Genomic DNA, 9,633 nt, shown 5'->3' with positions numbered 1-9,633 from the left:
GATATGGTAGAAGGAATTGCACTTCGGATTGCACGAAGAAGAATACTTGAGCTCCTTTAGAAAAGAATCTCAATAAACACTTCGAAAAGGAATTAAATCCTTGATGAACCAACATGTAGAGCCTCCATGAAGAACTCCGATAAACAAAAGGATAACGAAAAGAAAGAGAAGTTCAAAACACAAGGTGAAACCTTGTAATGATTTAAGATGGAACTTCGTGATGATGAGAGCTTGGAACTCCGGGAAAGAAAGATGAGCACTTGAAACCAAGAATGAGTATGATGAGCCACTCCGGAAAAACAGGAATTGAATAAACTCGATGAAACAAGAATAAGAATTACATTATGCGTATCCTTCACCAATTAAAATTGATGACAAGCAATGGAATTGGCATACTACTTATTCTCGTAGAAAGGATTAAGATAGATATAGCGCCAACTTGAGGATGCCTTCCACGAAACACCGGTGGAATTGAAACAACGAATGAATTTGATATGATAACGAAAGAAGAGGAATCTTGCACGAACCACCGTAAGAATTAAAAAAATTATTGGAGAAAAGATAAAGAAAAACATCGTGAAGAATTGGAAAACGAATGAGGATACTTGGGGAAATTTAGATACAAGTGAACGAAGAGATCACGAGCCGATTAAAGATCACTTGCACGAAGCATCGGTAAAATTTGGAGAATGATAGCTGAAAGCTGAGAATGAATAAACCTGAATTGATGGACTCCGGATGGATAAAAAGAATTCTCACAATCGAACAATTATGAGAGAATGGCAACAAGCTAGAATCACGAATCTTGAAGAGAATGGAGCAAGATTGAGAGGAAAATCTTCTTCAGTCCTCAAAATCCGAGAATGACGACGAGAAACACCACCAAGACTTGTTGAGATACTCTAGGATGACGAATAGAAAGGTTGAGCCAACGGTGAAAAGAATTTGAAAGAACTTGGAGAAAAACATATGACAGATGATGAATCATTCTTACGTTAAATTTGAAATGAATTTAGGATAGCTCCGGGAAAATAAGAAGAGTCAGGTAAGATCCTGGGAGAAGACCTGTGGGTTAGGGCCCACTCAAAAGAAACACCATAGAACGATTAAAGGAGAGATTGCACCGGTTGAATTAAATGGCTTGAATGAGATAACATCCTCAAAATAGCTTGAACGGATTAAGAGTGGAAACACGAATCTTCTGAGATATCTTTAGCATTCCGGAACAAATGAATAGCGAGAGGTGGATGATAAAGAGGTGCACTGGTAAGAAAAGGTATTTGAAACGAGGAAAAAGGATATGATCCACAAAGCTTGACTTGGTTCCACCGGAGAAGAAAAAGAATGAATAATGGTGCACTAGAAACTCCGTTAAAATCTTCATGAGAATCACCGGATAAAAATATTGATGGAAAAAGGATGGAGAGACTTCCCATCAATAAAAGGATACTTGAATAAGAAATCTGAATCGTTGAAGAAAAAGGGTGGGTGGGCGGGAAAAACAAAGGCAATTTGGAGATGGATGAAACAAATAGCGTTGAGAAGAACTGATACTTGATCTTGCGGATGTTGAAATGATCGGATCCACTTGAAGAGAAACACGCCGGTTGAAAAGAAATTGAAATGACAAACTCGATGATCGAGAAGGATTAGTATTCACATCGGAGTATGAGAACACCATTTGGGGAAGGTATGGAATCAACACTTGACATTGAAGCAACTTGAATACCACAACTCAAAACAAAACAAAAGATTGGCTTGCAGAATAAGCCGGAACAAACATATGATAGAGATTTCGTCCGAAGTTTTCGTGGTGGGGCCTACACGGGCTCGATCGTACAACACCATCATGTACAAGGCAGTGCACATGACATATGAAGCGTCCCCGAGTCGGCATAGCCAAGGACTCTTTAAGACACAACGAGACCACTGTAAAACCGACCGTGAATAAGCGGACCACTAGACGTCGAACCCCAATTTCATATCATCTGTTAGAAGATATCCTAAGAGCTACTTGAATTCCCACCTAGGAACTCCCGAAATTTTCCGGTTATGCAATCAGGTCTTGGGGATACAGGGGAAGCATAATATCTCACCCAAAACTAGCAAATCCTACATCCAGCTGTATCCATCCTTCAACACATAACCAAGAAACCTTCGGAACTCGTCTACCTCAACCTTCGAAAAGCATCCGTTATACAAGTTATGGCAATACTCCCGAACTCCCGCCCCAGTACTGGGTGGCGTCGAGGTTATCTCACCAACGAACTGCATAAAAGAGATTTTCGATGTCGGCGTACTAAACTCAGGTATTCCAGAACTGCAATGATAAAATTATGACGACAACACCTCAGAGCTCAACTCCCCGGGACACTTCCACAAAACCCCTGACAGGAGACACCAAGACAATGTTCTCGTCACAAAACCATCGGAACGATTCCAAGATACCCGCGTCATCCTAAAAAAAATTAGTGAAATTTGAGAAGAGAAGAGTCAAAACTCTACGTCAGGATGCCTTACCAGAGCGATGAGGAGACTGGAAAGTAAAAAGAATTCCTAAACTCTCCGATATATAATTCCTAAATGACTCAAAACTTTTTTTCTAGACACAACTCGGCCGCTAAAAACGATCAAGCAGTGGGGGCTCCTAAGGTCGGGGAAGGCTCTGATTACCAACTTGTAACGCCCTCGATGCGGCTATATCTCCCACGTGTCGAAGCACGACTTAGAGGCATAACCACATTGAAAGCAATGTCACAAGTGAGGTAATCTTCACACAACCCTGTAATACATAAACGAAAGAGATACATAGTTGGCTTACAATCACCACTTCACACAATTACATGAATAAAGCATTACATCATCCAGATACAATCAAGGTCCGACTACGGAACCAAAATAAAAGAAGACTACCCCAAATGCTACACGGTCCCCGATCGACCCCAACTGGGCTCCACTACTGATCAACTAGAACGAATGACACAAAGGACAAGATCTTCATCGAGCTCCTCCTGAGCTTGGTTGCATCATCTGCACGGTTCAACGGCACCTGCAAGCTGATTTTGGAAGTAATCTGTGAGTCATGGGGACTCAGCAATCTCACACCCTCGCGATCAAGACTATTTAAGCTTATGGGAAAGGTAAAGGTATGAGGTGGAGCTGCAGCAAGCGACTAGCATATATGGTGGCTAACATACGCAAATGAGAGCGAGAAGAGAAGGCAAAGCACGGTCGATAAAATATGATCAAGAAGTGATCCTAAAACAACCTACGCCAAGCATAACTCCAACACCGTGTTCACTTCCCGGACTCCGCCGGAAAGAGACCATCACGGTTACACACGCGGTTGATGCATTTTAATTAAGGTCAACTTCAGGTTTTCTACAACCGGACATTAACAAATTCCTATCTGCCCATAACCGCGGGCACGGCTTTCGAAAGTTCAAAACCCTGCAGGGGTGTCCCAACTTAGCCCATGACAAGCTCTCATGGTCAACGAAGGAATAGACCTCCTCCCGAAACATTCCGATCAGACTCGGTATCCCGGTTCTACAAGACATCCTTGACAATGGTAAAACAAGTCCAGCAAAGCCGCCCGATGCGCCAACATCCTGATGGAAGCTGCACATATCTCGTTCTCAGGGCAACACCAGATGAGACATCCTACGAGTAAAACCAGCCCTCAAGTTTCCCCGAGGTGGCCCAACAGTCTACTCAGTTCGGACCAACACTTAGACAAGCACTAGCCCGGGGGGGTTAAAATAAAGATGACCCTTGGGCTGGCCTGACCCAAGGGAAAAAGAGGCTAGGTGGCGAATGGTAAAACCAAGGTTGGTCCTTGCTGGAGGAGTTTTATTCAAAGCGAACTGTCAAGGGGTTCCCATTATAACCCAACTGCGTAAGGAACGCAAAATCCGGGAACATAACACCGATATGACGGAAACTAGGGCGGCAAGAGTGGAACAAAACACCAGGCATAAGGCCGAGCCTTCCACCCTTTACCAAGTATATAGATGCATTAATTAAATAAGATATATCATGATATCCCAACAAAATATCCATGTTCCAACATGGAACAAGCTTCAATCTTCACCTGCAACTAACAACGCTGTAAGAGGGGCTGAGCAAAGCGGTAACATAGCCAAACAACGGTTTGCTAGGACAAGGTGGGTTAGAGGCTTGGTTTAAAAATATGGGAGGCATGATAAGCAAGTGGTCGGTATCGCAGCATAGGCATAGCGAAAGAGCGAGCAACTAGCAAGCAAAGATAGAAGTGATTTCGAGGGTATGGTCATCTTGCCTGAGATCCCGCAAGGAAGAAGAACGAGTCCATGAAGAAGACAAACGGATGTAGACGAACGGGTCCTCACAAATGCGACGTTACCGGAACCAACCCGAAGAAGCAAACACCGGAAAGAAGCAAACAACATAGTAAACAACCACGACATAAGCATGGCACGATGCGCAAACAAGTATGATGCATGTCCGGTTTAATGAGGCATGGCATGGCAAAGTGCACAAGCAATCCTACAACTTAAGTGGAGCTCAATATGCAACGAGTTGCATATTGACGGAACACCACATCAATTATTTAGTTCACTCTCGGTTAGGTAATCAACAAATTTAAATGTTGTTAAACATGGCAAGAGGTGAGGCATAACAAAACTACACCAACTAAACAATTTAAATGGGGCCGGATATAACAAATAACGAATCCGGTGAATCCCCATATGCATTAGTAATTTGGTGCAACAACAATCTAAACATTTTAATTATTGTATCATGATGCGGATGACATGAACAAGTTTATGCAATGTTTATTAAAAGTTGACAAGAGCATTATGAAACATTTGTCATCGTGGCGGAAATGAAAGGGGTGCCACGGCGACGATAAGGAAACGGTGCCACGGCAACGCTCCGGTTCCGACAACTCATTGAGACGTCGGTGCAAAATAAAGTGATGGGAGCGTGTCATGCGATGAACGGTGGGGTGCTCCCGGTAACCGGGTTCCCACGGGTTAGGGGCAAGGCAAAAGAGGGGCAACGTGCACCGACAGTTCAGACTCGAGGAAAACAAGGGTGCATCTCATACGACATGCATTCATTCTCGGAAGGTCGTCTCTGCGGTTATACCTTCGAAGCGAGCATTTCCAGAGCGGATCGACTTCATCGAGGGAAGTAGTCATTCACGTTTCATAGTCGTTCGGGGTCATCGGTAGTGGAACTTGACGAAAAGCACATCGACGGTAGCGGTACATACGTTCTAGGGGAACTTGTCGGTCTGGTCTTGGTGTATTATGTACATGGCTAACGTAGTGGTACTCGGTGTCTTGTCGAACCCAAGCGACGGTAGTCATACACGGCGCGATGTGGAAGTAGTTGTACTCGCGGTCTTCGGCGATGGTAGTCGTACATGTATCGACGAGGTACTTAACGTTTCGGTCTGTAGCCGTTCGAGCGTCCGTGTGGTCTTGCCGGTGGGGTACTTGGCGCTTGCGGTCCAACTCCGAGGTCATAGCCGTGTAGTCGAACTTGACGGAAAACGGGTCTCGCTGGGGACTTGGCGCATCCATCAGGAACTTGCTGGTACTTGGCGTTTCTCGGTCCTGCGGGTTGAGGTGTGGCCAAACTCGAGGAGGTCCAAGGAGGCACCGGATGGAGGTGTTCGTGGAGCTACTGTCGGACTATGGTTGTAGATGGACAAGCAGCAGCGAGGAGGCGATGGGGCGGTGTTGGAGAAGGGCATGACGACAGAGGCAGGCTCGGCAGCCATGCGGCAACACGCGTGGAGGGCTCGAGTCCCTGGCGCGGCAGAGAGGGCGGGGAAGCGATGGGGAGACTTGGCGTCCATGGGGCCCTGCTCCAGTTGGGCGCCGAAGACACAGGCGCAGTACCCATGGCAGGGGCCGAGGCGCAGTGCTCCGGGTCGGCGGTGTCCGGCAGGGTCGCGGTGGCGGCCTCCGGTGGGGGGGCCGAACGGGGTAGGTTGGCGCTCGGCGTACTCCGGCGATGCGGCGGAAGGAGTAGCTCTGGCAGTGGCGCCCACCCGCGCGGCGCCGGAGATGGGCAAGGAAGCGACGATGAGCTGAAGGACGGCGAAGCAGCAGCTGTGTTGGCGCCGGGCCATGCGACGGGAGGCGAGGAGGTGAAGAGGGATGAGGAACGAGGAGGCGGCGCTCGCTCCTCTCTGCCTGTGGTGCGGTGCAGGTGGAGGACGAAGGGAGAAGAGATGGATCAGGGGAGGTGGTGCTGCGAGGAGTGCTAGGGGATCGGGCAAGAGAGAGATGGGGATCGAGGGGATATGGCGGCACTGCGGGAACGAGAGGGAGACCGAGAGAAGGGGGGCGCGAGGGGATCGGGCTAGGTTTAGGTGGGAATGGGACGACTGGGCCTAGGGTTTGGAGGAGTTAGGGAGATGGGCCTTGGCCCAAGGTGGGTAGGCCTGGCTGCGGCTGGACTTAGGAGGTCGCCCAGCGTGGGGAGGGAAGTGGCCAGAGGCCTGCTGGGCTGCTCTCTCCTTCCCTCTTCTCTTTCACCTTTTCCTTTTTAAAACAAAACAGAAAAGAGAAAGAAAAGAAAGAGAAGGTAGGGGTGGAATCTGGGCACAGGGATTATTTTCACGAACGCGTAAAAGTGTGCACGGTCCACGAAAAATAGGAGAGGCAAGATTGGAAGATGTCATTCAAACTCATTTGAATTTAATTCAAATGGGTTTGAACTAGGGCTTGGTTATAGAAGTGTCCAAAAAAGTTGAGGTTACTGGTGGAACTCCGGAAAGTTGAAGAAATAATTTAGGGCAAAGTTTAGAGACGAGGAATATAGTAAGAAAAGCATGGAATATTTTGCAAGTGTGTTGCGGTAATTTCCAAGGGATGGAATATTTATTATAGCCCCCTAATATTGGGAGGATATGTTATAAAGAGAATCACCAAGTGAATTCCCTCGGTTTAAATGGATCAAAGATCCATGCCATTTATTTAGATGAGATGCAAAAGATTTATGACATGATGACATGATCAATGCACATGATGCAACGAACCAAAACGAAACACCCGACAACACTCGAAAACATGGAAGGCATCTGAAGCTCCGGACTTGGGGCGTTACAATCTGCTACAACTGTGGGGAACCAGGGCATCATTTGGATAAATGTGTCAAGCCCAAGAGTTGTATTATCTGCAAAATGTTTACCCATAAAGTTGAGAATAGCCCTGTCAGAAGGAAAACCCACAGTTCTGCTAGATATGTTGGAAGTGCTGCTCCAGGATTATGTCCACCATTGATAGAATTTTCTGTGACACAGAATTAGATAGTTTTTCCCCTTTCTAGTTGTAGAGCTCTGTCCAGATGTGGTAGTGACCACACTCCTTTGCTCTGGGACTCTGGTCTCAACCAAACTTCAAAGAGCAATAATTTTAAATTTGAAAAGTGGTGGTTGCTTAGAGAAGATTTTACTGAGCTAGTCAGGAAAATCTGAAATGAGCCTACTGGAAGCAGCTGCCCCCTAGAAAATTGGCAGATCAAAATCAGAAGATTTAGAAGAACTACCAAAGGGTGGAACTCCAATGAGGAAGCTAATCTTAGAAGATACAAAAGGCTTCTCCTCCTTGAGTTTGATTCTCTAGATATTAAGGCAGAAACCACTGACCTCTTTGAGGCTGAGACTAATAGATTAAACTTTGTCCATGAAGAGCTCAAGAAAATTTGGCTTCAAGAAGAAATCAAAGCCAAACAAAGGTCTAGAGATAGGAACATTAATGAGGGTGGTAGAAATACTGCTTACTTCCATGTAGTAGCTAACCAGAGGAGGAGGAAAACCCTCATTCACTCCCTTGATGGCCCTAATGACCCTGTTACTAAGATAGATAAGATGCTGAAAGTGGCTAGTGACTTCTAAAAAGACCTGTTTAAGAAAGAAAACCCTTCTGTGTTCTCTCTACAAAACAATTTTCTCTGCTTCGAAAAAAGTCTCTCCTGCTGAAAATGAGCTGCTAGAAGCCCCTTTTTCAGAGACAGAGGTGAAGGAAGCCATTTTTAGCTCTTATCCTGATGGGGCTCCTGGTCCTGATGGGATTCCCTTCTTATTTTACCAGCATTTTTGGGACTTGGTGAAAAATGATCTGTTAGATCTTTTCCAAGCCTTTCATAAAGGAGAGTTGGATCCAGCAACTTACTCATGGGGGGTCTGTTGGGGTCAAGTTAAATAATTGTGAAAGTGATTTTTTCCTTGCTGGTAAAGGCCTTAGGCAAGGTGACCCCATCTCCCCGCTTTTGTTTAATTTAGTAATGGACGTTCTTACTAAAATGCTGAGCAAAGCTGCTGATCATAGTCTGATTGTAGGGCTCTGTCCTGAGGTCTGCCCTGGTGGCATCATCTGCCTTCAATATGCAGATGATACCATCCTTTTCTTAGACAATGACTCCACACATGCTAGCAATTTGAAAACTGTTCTAACCTGGTTTGAACAAGTCTCAGGCATGAGAATCAACTACTCTAAAAGTGAACCCATCTCTATCAACATGGATGATCAGGAGTTAGCTGACTTCCTCTCTATTCTAGTCTGTAATAAAGGTAACTTCCCCATTAAGTACTTAGGTATCCCCCTCCACTATGATAAACTGAGGAGAGAGGATATCCAACCCCTTCTGGATAAAATCATTAAAAAGATTGTTGGGTGGAGGGGCAAACTTCTCTCTTACAGAGGTAGACTGATCCTCATACAAGCTTGTTTGGCTAGCATTCCAGTGTATCTCCTCTCCTTCTTCAAGTTCCCTAAATGGGCAGTGAACCTCATAAATTCTCAGATGTCTCATTGCTTGTGGAATGATTTTGAGGGAAATAGGAAGCTACACCTTGCTAATTGGGCCCTAGTCTCTATGAAAAATGATTTTGGAGGCCTACGCATACCTAACCTTCAAGAAATTAACATCTGTCTTCTAGGGTCTTGGATTAAAAGATTCTATGAGGAAGACCTGAAACCCTGGAAGCTTCTTATTGCCCATAAATACCTAGGAAATAAACCTAATATTTTTGTCCCTTCCTCCAACCCTAAGACCTTTAGATTCTGGAAAGGATTAAAATCTATTATGCATGCTGTGAAATTTGGCTACAGATGGAACATAGGGGATGGGAGCAGAACCAAGTTCTGGGAAGATACTTGGTTTGGCACATCCCCCTAGCAGTCCAATTTTGGCCTATTTACTCTGTCCGCAATGAGCTTAACAAAAGTGTCAATGAAGTTTGGGACGGTCAATGCCTAAAACTCTCTTTTAGAAGGAACTTTAGTGATAGTCTCATGGAACAATGGTTCCAGTTGGAGGAAATTGCCAAAAGCATTACCTTTACTGCCGAGCCGAATGCCCTGATTTGGAAGCTGGACAATAAAGAGAAGCATTCCTCCAGCTCCCTCTATCATGTTATCAACTTCAGAGGGGTTCAACCCGTGTTTATCCCTGCTGTCTGGAAATTAAGAGTTCCCCCTAAAATTCATGTATTTCTCTGACTTCTCTCCAAAAATAAATTGATGACTAGGGATAACCTTAGGAAGAGACACATCATCAAACCCCTTGATTGTGTTTACTGCTTGGAACAAGAGTCTTGTTCTCACCTATTTTTTAAATGTATAGTTGCTA

Source organism: Triticum urartu, chromosome 2 (assembly GCF_003073215.2).
Source record: "Triticum urartu cultivar G1812 chromosome 2, Tu2.1, whole genome shotgun sequence".
Classification (NCBI taxonomy): Eukaryota; Viridiplantae; Streptophyta; class Magnoliopsida; order Poales; family Poaceae; genus Triticum; species Triticum urartu.
This window is presented reverse-complemented; position numbering follows the sequence as displayed.